Genomic DNA, 19,515 nt, shown 5'->3' with positions numbered 1-19,515 from the left:
GATTGACTCATGTCCTCAACAAATGACTTGTTCAAATGTTTAATCTTACTGCATTCCTGTGGGTGTGAACCAATTTGCAAATAGGACCTTTTAAAGATGTTTTTATTAGTTAAGGTGTGGAAAATATGAATCAGGTTAATTAAAATATGAATCCACATGACTGGAGGTTTCTTGAAGAGAGGAAATTTGGACACAGTCAGTCAAAGAAAGTCACAGAAAGAGACAATGTGACAGATGCAGAGATGCAAGCCAAGGAACCCAAAAGATTGTAGCAACCAACATCAGAATGTCGCAGGCTCCAGGAAGAAAGCAAGTACTGCTAATACATTGATGGTATGTCTAGCCTTTAAAACCATGAGATAATAGATTCCTGTTGCTTAAGCCAAGTAACATTTGGTATTTGTCATAGCAGCCTTGGCAAACCAAGACAGTGGGGTACATAAGTAAGTCAGAAGGTAGGTAAGGCAGAAAGTTATTGTGAGATAGAGATTTCTTTTGACATTTGTATGGTTTCAAGGCAAAAATATTACATCACTCCTTTCAGGCATTATATAAGCAACCCTCTTGTCTTTAAAGGGAGTGGTGATGGCTTAACAGAAAAGGGTGCAGTACAATACTATATATTTTAGCTATAATTAAGGCTTTTGTTTTGGCATGTGTGCTGTATGGCAGGGTCACATTTTCATTCTTTTCCCATGTGAGTATCCTTTATTGCAGCACCATTTGTTGAATTCTTTTTGCTAGTTTGGTGTTTTGTTTGTTTTGCTTGTTTTTTTTGTGGGGGGGAAGTGCATGGGCTGGGAATCGAACCCGGGTCTCCTGCATGGCAGGGGAGAATTCTACCACTGAATTACCCTCGCATCCCCAGGGCATTGTTTTTAACTGTCTACCATGCACTTCTAGGCTATAACTTTTGGCTGGTGTTGTTAAAGAATAATTTTCAAAGAAAAAGTAAAATGATTTTTATACATAAAAAGTGAGAATGTAAAGAAATAAAAAATTTTATTTAATCATTAATTAATAGGGGAACTGGTAAGATGTTGCAACCAGTTCAAAGGAAAAGTCAAACAGTAATCTTAGATTTATAGGGCAATCTACTTGAAAATGTAGAGTAATTGAATGTTGAAATGAATGTGCAAGTGGAAGCACAACTGGCTTTTCTACAGGGTAGAAGGTTGTTTCTCCACAAGATTTATTTGCATGTCGATGGCTAAGAATTGTTTAGTACAAGAGCTCTCAAAAAGTCAGAATCAGAAAACTCAGAAGGATGTGCTATAGACATTGCATACTTTCCCACTGAAATTTTCTCTATACTGTCAAGACATTATGAGCTTGATTAATATGTCCTGTTGGCCTGAAATCATGTTTCTGATGATTTTTAGTAATATGAGCATCATGGAACATCAACTGCAATGCCAAACACAAATTTTTACAGTTGAATTTACAATGCTGACAGCTCTCATTCAAACACTGATTAGTCTGAGAAGCTGCTGTAGTCACTCCTCCAATTGCTGGCACATGGGGTGGTCTAGAATTGGCACCTCCAGAAGAAATAGCACTGAGTAGCAAAGAAAAATTACTGTAAGGAAATGTGGAATAAACAAAAAGGTCATTTTACTGGACTTGGTAAATATCTATTCCAAATTAATTAGAGTATTGAAATTAACAACATCAGGGCTGAAAATGGGAAAATACAATAGTTGATAAAATGATAATAAGGGAATATTTTTAACAATTTATGACAATAAATTTGACAATGAAGAGGAATTGGACAATTTCATCTTACACAATAAGAAATTGAAAATATGAAAAAACCATAAGTGTTGAGAAACTTAATATCAATATTTTCCCACAAACATTTGTAGATACAGATAGTGTTGCTATTGGAGTCTATCAAATAAAAAACAACTCTGATGGAAAATTATATATTATGTAGATGACCATACACTTTTGGGTTACAGATTCTTAGCCTTTCATTGCTTGCTGTAGATAATTGTTAGCAATGAGAAATCATTCTTGCCAATAGATATGTAAATGAATTATGTAAGGTGCAGGTTGAATTGCTATCCTTTCTCCCTCCTCACACTACCCTGTGGCAAAAGTCCATTTTGAGTCATTTGTAAATTTATTTCAACATTCCTTTATTCCATTTAAATTTGTGGTTCTTTGAGTCTCCTTTGAACTGGTCATAGCACCTACCAGTTAAATAAATTATTTGACACCTGTTTATTTGATATTTGTATGGCAGTCTTGCAGGTCTTTTAGAGTTTTCATTTAACTTCACACAAATATCTAGAACTTCCTCTTGCTTAAGGAATAATTGCAGTATCATAGTGGCTGGGCTACATGACAAAGCAGGTAGAAATAAAAAAAAATGACCACAACCTCTAATAAATCTCTGCCCTTGTATCCCTTCTTTTAAACTTGGTGAGTATTCCTTGACATTAGGAATAAAAACTAAATAAATATTTGTCATATGGGGGGCAGGTGGTTATTAGATGAAAAGCACTATGTAATTACCATTATACTTGATTAAGTAACTTGTTTCCACTGTATCTTATATTTTTATGTGAAGATAGATGGCATTAAATTTATTTCAATTCAACCAAGTTCAATTCAAGTCAGTATACCTCTATTCCAAGTTTTATGTGCACTTTAAATTAAAAAAAAGTTTTTGTCATTCTGGTTAGATGTATTTGTATAGTTCTCTGAGAGATCCCTATGGAAAACTATTTCATAACTACAAGGTAAGTTTCAGATTTATATATAAGCAGTATCAATGATCGCTATTTCTCTATTATGAAAGAAAGCAGTGCTTTCTTTTTAAAAAAGGTATTGGTTGTTACCTATAGCCTTACTCAGAACATAGATATTTTTCAGCTGTTCATGCCAGTTTCTCAGCTTCATTAGCACCAATTAATTATAGACAATGAAGAGAAAACATCTACCAATGAGTAACATGTTGACAGTGAAATGATGCATTTAGTTATCACGTTTAAGAAGGTAAGTCTAGATAGGTAGACATCTGATTTAAGGATATATGTTATGCTCAGTTGCAATTGTTTGAAAATCTTTTTAGAATGTATTTATATTAATAATTATCTTTGAGAAATATAAACAAAAACAAATGCCTTTAACAGATCTATATCACAAAGCAATTTATTGTGACATTTCTTAGGAAAGCATCCTCCGTTGCATATCTGATGCTGTGGTACCTTGAAATGGAAGGGACTGCATTGCTCAACCTTGTTAACAACTTTTGTCTCTGTGTGTATAAGTATATTGTTAAAAACGGGGGAACGAATTATTCAATCTGAGCAATATTTGCTTATAGCATCACCGTTTTACCTTCTAGAGAAACTGTTGCTGGCTTCATGAAGCCACCCTTAGTTCAAATATAAGACATTTACATTCTCAATGAAATAAGTTTCTGCAGTGCAATGCAATTGGTAACATCTGGTAAATATAATTGCCTTAGTTTGGAATAGAACCTCCTGATTAAGTGAAAGTAGACTATTCACTTTCATTACAGCTTTCTTGAAAAAATACATATATGTGCATATTTCCTCTTTTCTGTCACAAAACTCAGACGGTTACTTTCTGTGCAAATTAGAATGAGATGCTGATAGCACAAATGAATATGTTATGAAAAGGAGGAAGTTAGTGAAGAACTTGGTACTTTTAGACCTCTTGTCAATTCATGATGGTGCTACCCTCCAAAGTATCTACAACTCAAGACTCGCAGAAATGCTTGATTATTATAAGCTGTAAATTATACTATAGGCATAGGTCTGCCAAAGTGATACTGTATTAATTGAAATATTTTAACATATGGTACATTTTAAACTTCTCTCCAAGTTTTGAACATATAACTAACACGAACACACTGAATCAAGTTGCTAAAAGTATTGTGCACATCCCCAGTGTCTGCTGGCATACTGTTTTCTCTTGACCACAACATGAAATGCCACAACACAGCTCATAAACCTTTTCGTCTACACTCTTGCTTTGCACAAGGATTTATTTTAAAGTATAAGTGAAAAAAAAAGAAGTTCGACAGAATGAGATATTTGGGTTATTATGGAAAATTGCCTCTCACCTTCAGTACATTCTAGAAAAGCATAAAAGTTCTTTTATACTTTTAGTGCACAGTAGTGATTGTATTTCTTTGAGCATGTTTTTCTCCATGTCTCTCAAGTGCCTAGTATAGGTATCATATATTACTGTTGCTTCTGTGGTCTGTTTTCTATTTGTTTTTATTGAGGGTGGGGATTAAATGGTGTTGTAAAGTATATGAAATTAAAAAAAAGGGATCCTGTAAATATGCCTGCCAATGACCTCAAAGCTCTACATATTTATTTAGGGGTTTAAAAATATTTCAGGGGCTTCACTTCCCCACACAGCTTTCCCCAAAATTGACTATAAGTGCTATTTTCATAGCCACCTTCTTGACTGTAAAAAAAATACTTCTTTGTGGTCTTCTAATAAATTACATGGGCTATGCTACCTTTTGACAGCTTCCATGTGTTACTTCTATTATGAGGACAACTTACAAAAGGGAGCACATAAATTGACCTACCTGCAAACCTTATCATTGGAGAGTTTCCATGCAAATATTATTTAGTTGGAGCTAATCAGTAAGAATCATAAGAAAAATAGTTGATATTGAACCAATTACTATGGCTTCTCTAATTATCACACTCAGCTATATAAACCACAGCTATATATATAGTCAAAGATCAATGAGCATAATTCCCAGTATCATCATTAAAATTCAGACGACAGAATTTGGAGCCAGACAGACCTGATTTGAAATACAGCTTCACGACACATGAACTTAACCTCCTGGATGTTACCAACCTGTTGAAACTTCTGTTTCCTTTGGAGGGTAATAAAATTAGAGATTATATATACAAGCACCTGGTAAATTCCTGACAAATAATTGGAAGTCACCAAGTTGTTCACATTATTGATTTTCTTACTACGTATGTGTGAGGCCAGGCTATTTCTTGATCTTCATAGAAGGAATATGACACAGTTTTTAGTCTCTAGGTATGTAAGGCTTTGTAGAATATATTAAATATTTTTATTTTTGAAAGATCAGCATGAAATTCTTATATACTTTAATACATTTGTATTTATAAAAGATTATTTCATGTAATAGTGGAGAGTAGACTTCAAGAAGGCAAAAAGTATAGTAGAAGGCTCTATGTCCAAAATAGAAGTTAGAAGGCTGCTTGTGCAAACACAATGTGATGATAGCTTGGGAAAAGGTGCTGGCAATTTGATGGAAAGGTGTAGATGATTTTGAGATGTAGTAATTAAATAGATTCAAGAAGAAATGATGATCGGAAATGGTATTATAGAAGGTATATCCAAATATAACATTAAGGTTTTTAGTTATTTCTTTAATTGATATATCACTGACATACAATAAAATACACAGATCTTAAGTGTGCAATATGATATGTTTTGGCAGTTTTATGAACTGGTATAATGACAGCATAAAAAAATACATGGAACTCTTCCATTGCTTCAGAAAATTCCTTGTGACCTTTTTTGGTCAATTTCAACCCCCTTCCCTAAGCCTTTTCTGACTTCTATTACCATAGGACAGTTTTGTAATTTTTGGATTGTATATAAATGGAATCATACTAAATGCATTCTTTTGGGTCTGGATGTTTCACTTAACATAATATTTTTGAGATGGTTGTGAGTTTTGGTAGTTCATTCTTTAACTTTCTGAGTAGTATTCCCTTTTATGAAAATATCCCAATTTATCCATTTTTACTATCAATAGACTTTGGGCTTGTTTCCTGATTGCTATGACTATTTTTGTAGTATATCTATATCTGTATTTCTCTCTCTCTCTCTCTCTCTCTCCCCCTTTTATCTACCTACCTACCTACCTACCTACCTAGTCTTCTCTTCCCTACCCTCCTTTCCCTTCTTTCCTCCTCTCTCTCTTCCCCTTCTATGCCTTCTCCTTTCCATATTAATATCCAAGAGTGGAATTGCTGGGCTGTAGAGTACATATATACTTGAATTTAATAAGAAACTGCCAAGCAAATTGGTTTCCATTTTACGATTCAACAGTTTATGAGGGTTCCAATTTTCCACATACTTCTCTATATTTAGAATAGTCCATTCACGTTTCTCTATATCTACCTACATATCTATCTATCTATCTATCTATCTATATATCTATCTATCTATCTATCTGCTTATCTACCTATTTATTTAATTTTGCTATTCTAATAGGCATGAAAAGATATTTCAGTGGCTTTCATTTTTATTTGTATTTCCCTGATCACAATGATGTTGAGTGTCTTTTGATTTAGTTCTTGTTTTTTTGAATATCTTATTTAAAATTTTGTTTCTGAAATTATTTTTCCACTTTTTAAAAATAGGGTTAATCATCATTTTATTGTTTATTATGAGTTCTTTATATGTTCTAGATATAAAGATTTGTTCATATCTATGTATTGTGAATGTTTCTCTCATTCTCAAGTGAATAAGTGGCTTGTCCATTTATTGTTTAAATGGAATCATTGCATGACTAGAGATTTTTTCAATTTATCAAATTTTAATTCTTTTAAGGTTAATGTTTATGTATGGACCAAGAAATATTTGCTTACTTTAAGGTCAAGAAAATATAAGTGTATGACTTCTTTGAGAAGATTTATGTTTCTGGGTTTTCAATTTAGACCTATTATCATCTCAAATTAATTTTTGCTATGGGATGAAATAGTAGTCTCATTTCCTATTTAATTGTTTCAGCAACATTTGTGAAAGGACCTCAGTTGAAAGTTAGCTGCCTTTCCTCTGAAGAACTAATGAAATAAATCTCCTTTTATTAAAAGTCAAAAAAAAATACTTTGACTTCTAATTTATTTAGATATTGACCAGATAAATGTGACTCTATTTCTGAACTCTTTTTCTCTTCATTGATTTTTTATTTATATTATACCAAATCACCCTGTCTTGATTATCATGGCTTTATTGTAAGTTTTGAAATCAGCTTGTATAATTTTCTCAACTATTCATTTTTTTTCAAAAATAATTTTTGCTGCTCTAGTTTTTTTTTTTGTATTTTAATGGAAATTTTAGAATCAGTTTGCCACTACCTATGAGAAATTCTACTTGAATTTTTTTATGGATTGTGATGGATCTGCAGGGCTGTGATCATCTTAAAATATTGAATCTTCCAATCCACATACATAGTCTCTACATTTATCTAGGTTTAAGAAATGTTTCTATTTTTTTTTGGTATAAATGTCATGCACATATTTCATTGGATTTACTCCCAATATTTTTAAATGTACTAATGATCTTGCTTATTGCTGGTATATAGGAATACAGTTGCTTTTATCTATTTATTTTGAATCCTGTAACCTTTTCCAATTCTCTTATTAGCCTTAGTAATTTCTTTGTAGATTCTATAGGGTTTTTGTAATATACATAATTATATTGTCTTCAAATAATACCTGTCTGATATCTGATTTTCTATTTTTTTTTTTTTTGTTTTTTTGCATGGGCAGGCACCAGAAATTGAACCCGGTTCTCCGGCATGGCAAGTGAGAACTCTGCCTGCTGAGCTACCATGGCCCACCCTAATTTTCTAATTTTAATGCTTTTTTTTTTGGTGTATGGTGGAGGTCACATTTGATTCTTTTTCCACGTGAGCATCCCGTTATTGCAGCACCATTTGGTGAATTTTTGTTTGTTTGTTTTTGTTGGTTTGTTTTTTGGGAGAAGCGATGGGCCAAGAATTGAACCCAGGTCTTCCAAATGGTGGGTGAGAATTCTACCATTGAGCTACCCTGGCAGACCCTGTGTTTTATCTATCTTTAAACAATTTTTGATTTCTTGTACTGAGTAGGGCAACCAGGACAATACTGAATAGATGTGCTGAGAATAAATATCCTGGCCTTATTTCTAATATTAGGCAATAATGGCTTAATATTTCATCAAGTATGATTTTAGCATTACATTTTGCATAAATGCTGCTTATCGGTTGAGGAGATTTCCTTCCATTCTTAGTTTAATTATTTTTTATCATGTAGGGCTGTTGAATTTTGTCAAATGCTTTCCCTGTATGTATTGAAATAGTCATATGGTTATGCTTTATTCTGTAAATGTATCATGTTATATTGATTTTTAAATGATAGATCAAACTAAATTTCTGGGATAAATCCCACTTTGTCATGACAATATCGTTTTCATATGGTTATGGAATTCATAAACCTACTGTTACGGATTTTTGCCTCTGTGTTCATGAAGGATATTGGCCTGTATATATTTTTTGTTATATTTTTGCCATAATTTGGTTATTCTGTTTTCATAAATTGTGTTTGGAAATGTTCCCTCTTGCACCATTTTCTGAAAGATGTGTTTGATAAATATTATTTCTTCCTTTTTTAATTATTAGAATTCAAGAGCAACACTATCTGTATCTACAGATGTTTGTGGGAAAATATTGATATTAAGTTTTTCAACACTTATGCTTTTTTCATATTTTCAGTTTTGTATCATGTTGGATGAAATTGTCCAATTCCTCTTCATCGTCAAACTTATTGTCATAAAGTTGTTAAAAATATTCCCTTATTATCATTTTACCAGCTTTTGTATCTCTAATATTTTCCCATTTTCAGCCCTGATGTTGTTAATTTGGGTTCTCTCTCCATGAAATTGTGACAGACTAACTGAAGGTAAAATTTCAGTTTTTGAAATTTTCACTGTCTTTGACAGCAACATGGTTTAATATTTCACTAGCCTCATGTTTGTCTAATTTTAAGGTAATAATGCTTTTTTGGCTACTTTCCAACTATCTCAACCAGGTAGTACCTGCACAATATTTCTGGTATCCTTGGTGAAGATTACAGTCTTCAGAAATAATTTCACTTATGATTGAAATAAAATATACGATCATTTATTTACGAGGATGTGGTACTTTCGCTTTCCCTTGCTGACATTACCTGCCCTATTACTAGAAACCGGATGAAATTGATTTTTGAATCACTTAGGAAATATTGAGAACTCCTTTTAAGCCAGCCATTTTGTAAGGTGCTGGAAATATAATCATTAATAAGTCAGTTCCTGCCCTGGAGGGATTGTTGAGGAAGGCAAATTAATATGAAATTATGGTACAGTCTAATAAATATGGATTGATTTTAAAAAGCAGGCATAAGGAACATAGAATGAGGTAATTTACCTCAATCTTAAGGATTAGATAAGGCTTCTAGGAGGTGGTGTATGTAAACCATTTTATGTAAACTCAATTTTGAAGAATGAATAAGCATTAATTAAAACCACTCCCAGATATCTGACCCCAAGGAACTGTACGATAATGCTTATTGTTTTAAGCCACTAAGTTTTGGGGGTAATTTGTTATACAATGATAGGTAAGTAATTCAACATCTGAAGCCCAAAATATAGCCTTGTTTTAAGACCTACATAATCTCATGAAATAGAGCACCTCTAAGAGCATGTCTAATTGACATCCCCCAAAATTTAAGGATGGGAAATATGTGTGCATTTTCAGGATGCTTGTTCTTTTTTGCTTGAATTGCCATAGTCTTATAGGCTATCTGTACTCATTGTGTGTTAAGATAGTGTGTGTAGTCTTCTATTTGGAAGTAACTCAATGTATTAAGAATTGGCAACATCCAGGACCTTCCATCTAATTTTGCTTTCAGGGTCCCTTTTAGATGTTTTTTAATGAACAACATGCCTCTGTTAGTAAATACATGTCTTATGGACTTAATATTGTATAATTGAATTTTTAAAAATCAGTCAAAACAAGATTATACTCTATTTGTGGAAAAAGGCGTATCTTGTTAATTAAGGATCCCCTGTTTGGTTTATATCCTCCAAGATTACTCTATATGTGTTTAAGATCTCAATGAATATTATTCAAACTATAGAAGTACTTTACATAATGTTGATTAATGCATCCTATGCATGCTGGTTTGAGATTATTATGTACCCCAGAAAAGCCATGCTCTTTTAATCCAAACTTGTGGGTGGGATCTTTTGATTAGGTTGTTTTCCTGGAGATGTGACCCACCCAATTGTGGGTGGGATCTTTTGATTAGATTATTTCCATGGAGATGTGGCCTGGCCCATCCAAGGTGGGTCTTAATTGGTTTATTGGAGTCCTTAAAAGAGTGAGTTCATGAAGAAAAAGCTCAGTGCCAATACAGAGAGCAGACACCTAGACACAGACATTTAAAGATAAAGAAGGAGGACCACCCCCCAAGGGATACCAGAAGTGGCGAGAACAATTTGAAACCAGAAGCCAAGAGAAAAGAACAGCAGACTTCACCATGTGCTTTCCCATATAACAGAGAAACCTTGGACACAATCACCCTTTCCTGAGTGAAGGCATCCTTTTGTTGATGCCATAATTTGGACATTTTCATGGCCTTAGAACTGTAAATTTGTAGCCTAATAAATCCCTTTTGTAAAAGCCAACCCATTTCTGGTGTATTGCATTCTGGCAGCTTTAGCAAACTGAAACACTACAGGTGTGGGTTGAACCATAGCAAAAAAATTCCACTTTTTGGTTCTGTTTTGGAAAATTCCATATAGTTTGTTAAATGGTCCAGATTATGTGCAAAAGTTAAACATAGATTAGTTGGTCCCAGTCATACTGCTGGGATTGGGTGCATGGCAGCTGCAAAACTGTTCTGAGATGCAAAAGCAGCATTTTCACTCTAAAAAGGCTGGGGGTTCTCATTGCCTTTTCAGCTCTGTTTTATTGCCAGGTCAGCAGTTAAATTACTGGTACTTTTGGACAACCTGGAGTTGTCTGTGTTGATAAGGAAAATAATTTAGGAAGTACATGTGCTTTACTTCCAAGAATGGAATGTTAAATGGATATCTAAGAGTAATAATCTTAATATCCAATTGTGTGATGTACATATGAATATTTTATAAGGTACATGGAAAGTAAAGTATGTTACGGATATGGTTAAATATATATTTATTGAGTACTTACTTATTATCACTGTTCATCTCAGAGATAGCACTGATACTGATGCTGAATTTTGGTGGAGACAGAGATAATGGAAACTGTCAAGGTATTATTTGATCTAGAAGGAATATAAGGGTTTAGCAACTTATATTTTCTAAATTTAACAGATAATCCAAAATCATATATATCACATCTTCAAGGATTCTATTTTCTTATTTTAGATTTTATTAATCAAAGACTGGAGTTTTAGCACTGCAACGAGAATATTAGCACTTATTCACGTTCTTTAGAGTCTCCAATATTACTCTAAAAAAATCACAGTAGAAATGACTTATTTGCACGTTAGTGCTGCTTAGACAGAAAGTCATATTCATGCCTTCGTCTACCATAGAATGAGGAAAAACATGAAAAAAATTAATTTAGTACTCTAACTCTATTCCCTTTGCTCTCGTTCTCCCAAGTTAACAATTCCGTTTGGGGTGTTATAACACATACCTTCCACATACTAGTTCAGGGAAACAATTGGACCAGCTATTTCATTTTCTTTACATACCAATACTTATTTTTTCATGTCTTCAACAATTATAGTAGAGCAGATATAAACAAATGGTTACAAAATAAATTTTTGAAATTGTCAGGGGGAAACTTTTAGATCTTCCCATTTTAAATTTCTATGTTTTAAAAAATCTTAATTATTAATTTTCAGATTCCTTAAAACCACCAAATGGTTTAAATAAAATTCGATTTTTTTTCTGATTAATCCACAAGTGGAGTGAAAATGGAATCTTGTTCTATGAATTATAGTTTAATAGTTGCATTATTATTTAAATTGACTGCACCTGTATTTGATTTTTTTTCATAGCATTACATTCAATCTATCCTTTTGATTTACCCTATCGGAAATATCCTTTATAGGAAGAATGATTAAAATCTTTGATCCCTTTTAAAATTTATCCAGTGGCCAACTTAGTTCACTGATCTGATTCTAAAATGTTGGTATACGAATACCTGAAATAATTAGTTTCTGAGAAAATTAATGTCTGAGATAATTGATCGAGTTCATAAGGGCAAACTCTATGGAGGTAATAGTAAAACTGAAAATAGTGTGAAAAAATTTCCATTAGTGGATTCTTCATATTGGAAAAAACAATGGATTTGTAATTCTCTCTGCAACAGAAGCGCACCAAGATTATGAAATATATTTCTGAAGGTAAAATGTGTAATTTATATCTGGCAAAAAAATGAATTTTAACTCTATTTTAACTTTTCAAAAGATGAGAAACATTCGAGAAAATGCCTTAGGTTCCATTTCACTTTATTGATATGAACATATCTGTACATAGTAAGTTCATTTAATCTGAAGGAAAAGAAAAAATAGCTATGATAACAATGCATTCTTCATATTTCAGGAATAAAACCAGTTGACTGATTTTTTTTTTATTTTTATAAGCAACAACAAAAACACTGAAGAAGTCATATATGCTCTAACTATCCTATTTTGTGACTACCATTGCTTCGATCAATAATATTATATTCATTCTTGATTTTCCTTCTCTCACGACATACATCTCATCCTCCAGGAAATCGTATCACTTCTAACTTCAACATGTCCTCTGTGCTGGTTTGAAAGATGTATGTACCCTAGAAAAGCCATGTTTTAATTCTAATCTCATTTTGTAAAGGCAAAATAATCCCTACTCAATACTGTATGTTTGAAACTGTAATTAGATCATCTCCCTGGAGATGTGATTTGATCAAGAGTGGTTGTTAAACTGGATTAGGTGACGACATTTCTCCACTCACTGGGTTAGGTCTTGATTAGTTTTTGAAGTCCTGTGAAAGAGGAAACATTTTGGAGAATGAGAGGAAATTCACAGAGCAGAGAATGCTGCAGCACCAGAGTCCATCAGCCAGTGCTCTGGAAATGAAGAAGGAAAATGCCTCCCAGGGAGCTTCATGAAACAGGAAACCAGGAGAGAAAGGTAGATGCTGTGCTTGCCACGTGCCTTTCCATATGAGAGAGAAACTCTGAACTTCATGGGCCTTCTTGAATCAAAGTATCCTTCCCTGGATGCCTTAGATTGGACATTTCTATAGACTTGTTTTAATTGGGACATCTTTTCAGCCTTAGAACTGTAAACTAGCAACGTATTAAATCCCCCTTTTAAAGCCATTCTGTTTCTGGTATATTGCATTCTGGCAGCTAACAATCTAAAACATCCCCATAATGCAAAAATTTCTCATCACTTCCATTGTTTCTACTCTCATATAAACCACCATCATCTCTCACTAGGATTAACACATTAGCCTAATATGTTTTCAACCAGGAGATGTCTGTGTGGATAGGGAAAATACTTTTGGAAGTACATGTGCTTTACTTCCAAGAATGGGATGTTAAATGGATATCTAAGAATAATAATCTTAATATTCAGTGGTATGATGTACATGTGAATATCTTAAAAGATGCATGCAAAGTAAAGTATCTTACTGATATACTTAAATATGTATTTATTGAATACTTATTATCACTGTTCATCTCAGAGATAGCACTGATACTGATGCTGACTTTTGGTGGGGACAGAGATAATGGAAACTTCCAAAGTGTTATTTGATCTAGAAGAAATATAAGGGTAAAGAACTTATATTCTATATTTTAATAGATAATCCAAAATCATATGTATCACATCTTCAAGGATGTGGAAGAACCTGAGGTCATTAGGACTGGAGCACAGTGAGTGGGGGAATGACAGAAGGAAAAAAAAAAGGAGAGCTGGGGACCAGATGATGCAGACCTTTTATGGAGGTTTTGTTATAGTTTTGGATGCTTGCATAGATGGGGGCCTTTGCCTCAAGGTCTCTCAAAAGCCTGCGCTGGCCAGTGTCACAGTCTCTCTCCTCTGAATCTTGGAGTCATGGAGGACCCACTTACAAGCTTATACACCTGGCTGTTTGCTTTCACACGGGCTGTAAGATTGAGGTTCTCAGTCTCTTTTACTGTGATCTGGCATTCTCCTGCAGTTCTTTGAGATGTGGGCCTCTCTTTTGAGCATCTTATACATGTGAGCTCCTCTCAGAGCAAGTGTGCAAAAGAGAGAGCACCCAAGATGGATGCCACAGTCTTTCTGTAATCTAATCTCAGAAGTGACATCCCAACACTTTGTCCTATTCTATTCACTGTAAGTAAGTTATTAAGTCCAAGACACGTTCAAGGGGAGGAGAATACTAGGGCACAGGGATCATGAGAAGCTGCCTACCGAAGATGCCATTCCAGGGGTAAGGGAAAGCCACTCAAGAATTTTGAAAAGAGTAAGAACAGGATTTAACTTCCATTTTTAAAGCATTTCCCTGGTTATCAGTGAGGAAAGTAGAAGCAAAGACCTTTCTAGTTTGTTGCCTCCACCTAGAATGTTCTACTACAGATCAAAGGAGACTTGTTTCTTCACATTCTCCAGGTTTCTGCTGAAATGTTATTCCATTCAGAGAAACCTATTCTGCATGTCCTATCTAAAACAGCTCACCTCCATGTCAGTCTCCATTCCTTTATCTTGTTTTATTTTTCTTCATGGAGTTTATTACCAGCTGACTTTGCACTACGTATCTATCCGTCTCCCCATTATTTGGCTGACCCTCTAGGAAATGAAGTCCATGAGATGAGGGACTTTTTCTGATTTGTTTACTGCTCTATCCTAAACACTTGTTATAATTCCTGGCCTTTCTCGGGTACTCAATACAGAAATTTGGAACAAATGAATAGGTTCTCATTATTTAGTATCTAATTTCAGGTAAAAGGTCAACATGCATATCTGGGCATGTAAGTCTGGATTACCTTATTCCAGTGCTGCTTTCCTAATGTAGCCAGCGAAGATAAATGTGGAATGTGAACTGGTTGGCTTTTACCTAGTTGTCCAATTTATTCATTGTGAGCCCCCTTGATGATAAGTTGTAGTTATACCCGGAATTTTGAGAGGTATGACTTGGTATATCTCTTACTACTTACTCTTGAAAGGATCTTGTTTCCTTTATGGTATAAATGCTAGATAAAGACTAGCAGAAGAGCATACTGACCTGCTTTTTAGCTGTCTCTTACATGGTGCATACCTCATATTGCAGAATGGCCTGAAAACCCTGCCTGGCATTTGGGGAGATCACCAGAAGCAAATGCTGTTTGGTTATGGTCTCAGCGCCTGCCCATTTATCTTAAAGCTAAGTAAACTGGTATTGAGGAATATTGAATCACAGAGGTCTTTTAGATAATTCCTAACCTAGGTATAACTGATCACGAGTCAGTAGCCATGCAACAGGCAGGCAGCATTCCTGAGTTTAATTAACTCTGATGGATCTAGTAATGGTTTTATGAACCTACCAAGGGAGGGCCAGACCCTGGAGGATTATGAGATCTACTCCGCTTACAGAAACAACCAGTATTCCTAGATTGAATTTGTATTTTTATAACCTCAAACAGTAACTTTTATTAGGACATATGTAGCTCCTCCAGTGTTCAATGGCTGTTTCATGAATGTGAAGGATATACTAACATAATGTATCCCAGTGGTTAAGTAAACAGGTTTGGAGTCATTTACATCTGGTTATAAACTGTGAAACAGGGGAAAAAATTGCCTAACCCTTCTGGTTCTCCATTTGTTCATGGGATAATTTCTATTTGAGAGGTTATAGCACCCAAAAGGCATTTGTAGATTAAATGAAAGAATAAATATCATCTTATATAGTTAATGTCAAACAGCAGGTACTCCATAAGTGTTGTTTCCTTTTCTTTCCTCTTTTAGGTCACTAGTTTACTACTGAACTATTATACTTGTAGTGCAATGAACAAGAGCCATGGACTCAGAAAGTCAGCGCATTTCCGAGCGTGTCTACATCATACTCACAAGAAATGAATAATGATAGTATAAAATGGTTCAATATGACATCATAAGGGAGGGTCCAATCGTATTAATATTACTACAGCAATTGCCTCAAGTATTTGAAAAATTGCTTCCTAAAATGAATAGGGCCCTTATTTCAGGATAAATTGCTGTTAGAGATAGAATGGGGTGCTTTTTATCACCTTTAACTTAATTTCTGCCATCTGTGTAAAACACTATAATTTTTCAAGCTGTATGTACTTTGCTTGCTCTTGATGATGTTTTCAAAAATTTCCAAATTGCTTTTGTATCTATGCAGTGTGTGTGTGTTTGTGTATGTATGTGTATTCAGAATACTATTAACTTTTAATGTGTCGCATAAAATCTTCCAGCTTGGCCTCTGTCATTCTGAAATTTGTCAGGTATGACAAGTTGTATTGCTAGAGATTTGAAAAGTTTAAAAGAAAAAAAGTTATCTTTTAGCCAGTTACCTTTATATTCTGATACTTTAACTGAATTAATTTCCAAAAGAAGGATTACGGTTTGGACTTTACATGGAAATTTTTCAAAAAGTCAAGAACTTTCTATATAGTACTTATTTTCATTTCACTTGCTTTTTTTTTTAACTTCAATCTGTGTCTCCCTGTAGAAAGCAGTAATGTTCCTCGTAATAATAAAAATAATCCTTTAAGGATTACATTTTTTCTATAAAACAGATGAAATTAGGGAACACAAAATATTAGGATTTCTATATATGACAGAAGTCTGAACACACATAAATCTTCATTTATTCCAAAAGTAGTTTTTGCGTGCCTACTGTGCACCAGGTAGTGTGCAATGAAATGAAGATAGAATGTTGAACAAATCAGATACATTTATTGCCCTTTTGAAGCTACAAGTCTAGCAGGAAAGAGAGATGGGTAGTCAGATATTTAATATGAATTGAAAAGGCACTATGGAAACATGTAAGAGATAACTTAGCCCAGCCTAGGGATGGAGGAATAATAGACTGTAAAAGGCAATGAGAATGCTGTCTTACCTCCCATCTCCCAAATGAATGAGATCTGAGGTCATTCTTTTAGTCATTCATTGACGAATATTCATTGCAAAAATACTGGCTCAGAGGCTAGGCCAGGATTATACTGGTGGACTAAATTAGACACAGTTTTGCTCTCATGGAGTCTATAGTAGGCACTACAGACTTAAACAAATTATGTCATTTTATACATTATGAGTCATATACATTTAAAGTCATTTTATACATTATGATGAATCTGGTGAAGGTAAGAGGTAGAGTTCTAGGAGAATAATTAATGGGTGAGGTGTGTGTGGGAGGGGGTGGTTGGTGGGTGGGGAAGAAAATACTTATGAGAATGAAGGAAGGTCTCGAAGAGAACAGGACATTTCAAATAGTGCTTGAAAAATGAATGGAAGCTCAGGGAAGGATCAAGAGAAGAATTTCAAGCAGAGGGAAGAACCTGAAGACGGAATGAACTCTGATATGTTTCTGAAACTGAAAGAGAACCAGTATGTGGCAAGTACAATGAACAAGAGACAGAGAGGGGCAAGATGATGCTGGAGAGGTGCCAGAATATGCAGAACCTAGAGAGCCAATGCTTAAAACTTGAAGTGTTAATAGAGTGGGAAGACACAAGCGAGCGTAGAACAGGAAACAACCTGACGTGGTTACTAAGAAAAAATTTGTATGTTTGTCCAGAGTGATACCCTGATAAATCCCAGAGTGATTTGAACAGTGAATAAAAAAGTATTTGCAAAGTCTCCTTGGGGGAATGGTGAGAAAGGGGGGAAGGAAATTCAACTTCCCCATTTGGATAATTCCTGATATTCTTATAAGCAGTGGGGACAACCAAATCAATACGCTGAGCCTTCAGTCTTGGGGTTTGTTCATTTGAAACTTATCCACCCAAAGGATAGATTAAGCCTACTTAAAATTAGGCCTAAGAGTCACCCCCAGAGAACCTCTTTTGATGAGTAGATGTGGCCTCTCTCTCTCAGCCAACATGGTGGGCAAACTCACCACCGTCCCCATTTCTACGGGGGGACATGACTCCCAGGGGTGTAAACTTCCCTGGCAACGTGGGACAGAAATCCTAAAATGAGTTGGGACTCAGCAAAAATTCTCGACTGAAAGGGGGAAGAGAGAAACAAGACAAAATAGTGTCAGTGGCTGAGAGATTGCAAAGAGAGTCGAGAGATTATCCTTTACACATTTTATTGATATCCCTTTTTTAGTTTAAGGTGTATTAGAGAGGCTAGAGGAAAGTGCCAGAAACTGTAGAGCTGTGTTCCAGGAACCCATGTTTGTTGAAGATGAATGTATAATGATAGAGCTTTCGCAATGTGACTATGTGATTGTGAAAACCTTGTGTCTGATGCTCTTTTTATCTATGATATTGACAGATGAGTAAAATACGGATTAAAAATAAACAAATAGTAAAGGGAACAAATGTTAAAATAAATTGAGTAGACTGAAATACTAGTGAACAGTGAGAGGGAGTGGTAAGGGGTATAAAAAAGAGAAAATAATTCAGATTGCTGAATGGAGAATGATGTGCAAATTAGACAAAAGATTATGGAAGGAAAGGAAGGGAGAGGAGTGGAAAAATGACTGGAGCAGCTCACATGTGGCAGAAACTAAGAATAAAAGATCTGTGGGTTGCTCAATATTTTCCTTAGCACTTGTTACACATGCCCCCAAGCACCTAAAAGCATGACTGGAGAAAAGCACTTCATCCCAACTTGTTCCACTTTATACCCATGATTAAAACCTCAAATAAACCTTTGGAGGTTCCTAGAAACCCTACTGGATTTCCCTAGTGCATTCATTTTTCCACTCTCCCAGATCAGGGATCAGCCAACCACAGTCTGTGGGTCAAACTGGCTCTGTGCCTGGTTTTTGAAAATAAACTTTTATTGAAGCTCAGCCATGTCAATTTGTTCCTTCATCTCTACGGCTGCTTTTACACTACAAATGGAAATTGGGCAATGTGACAGAAACCATATTGCTCATAAAGCTTAAAGTATTTACTGTATAACTCTATGTAGAAAAAAGTTTGCAGACCTCTGTCTTAGGTGACTGCTACATCCATTCCTCTCTGTCATTTAAACTCAAACCCTCTTTCTTCTCAGTAAATATTAAAAGATCAATTATTAGAAATTGGCCCACCTGACCATGAGGATTGGCAAGTCCAATACTGTAGACCAGGCTGCAGGTTGGAAACTTGATTAAGGTGAATTCACTGGTAGAGGCTGGCTGGCAGACATACAGACAGAAAGTCTTCTTTCTGACTGCTGAAAACCTCGGTTTCCCCACAAGACCTCCAACTGGTTGGATGAGGAGATTCATCTCAGAGATGAGGACACTCATCATTTCAGAGATGAAGGCAATGTATTTGATTGAAAGTATAATCAGCCATAGGTGCAATAAAAAAATACAGATTTAAATCCATATATAAGATATTCACAGATTTCTGGACAAGAGAAGGGTTTTATAGTGCTTTCACTTTATTTGCTCCTTCCCATTTTTTTGGCCATTATTGTTGTTGTTTTAAATAGTCAACGTTCACTTAAATACAACTACAAATTACTCTTTTCAGTGCTTTTCATTCCTTCTTGAATCATTATCTCTCCACATTTGGGAATAATTTTCCTTGT

The 19,515-nt window shown here is 34.7% G+C and overlaps 1 long non-coding RNA gene across 1 annotated transcript in view; it reads right to left on the bottom strand.

The window, feature by feature from the left end:
- The window catches only part of LOC143649506 (uncharacterized), a 99,682-nt gene extending 82,670 nt beyond the window's left edge, over positions 1-17,012 (bottom strand). Inside the window, exons 1-2 of the long non-coding RNA XR_013159066.1 lie at positions 16,880-17,012; positions 11,003-11,096 (exon numbers count right to left, since the gene is read on the bottom strand). This is a non-coding gene — a long non-coding RNA (uncharacterized LOC143649506). The remainder of the gene's footprint in view (positions 1-11,002; positions 11,097-16,879) is intronic.
- Between the last annotated feature and the right edge of the window lie 2,503 nt (positions 17,013-19,515).

Source organism: Tamandua tetradactyla, chromosome 11 (assembly GCF_023851605.1).
Source record: "Tamandua tetradactyla isolate mTamTet1 chromosome 11, mTamTet1.pri, whole genome shotgun sequence".
In the NCBI taxonomy this organism is placed as follows: Eukaryota; Metazoa; Chordata; class Mammalia; order Pilosa; family Myrmecophagidae; genus Tamandua; species Tamandua tetradactyla.
This window is presented reverse-complemented; position numbering and strand designations above follow the sequence as displayed.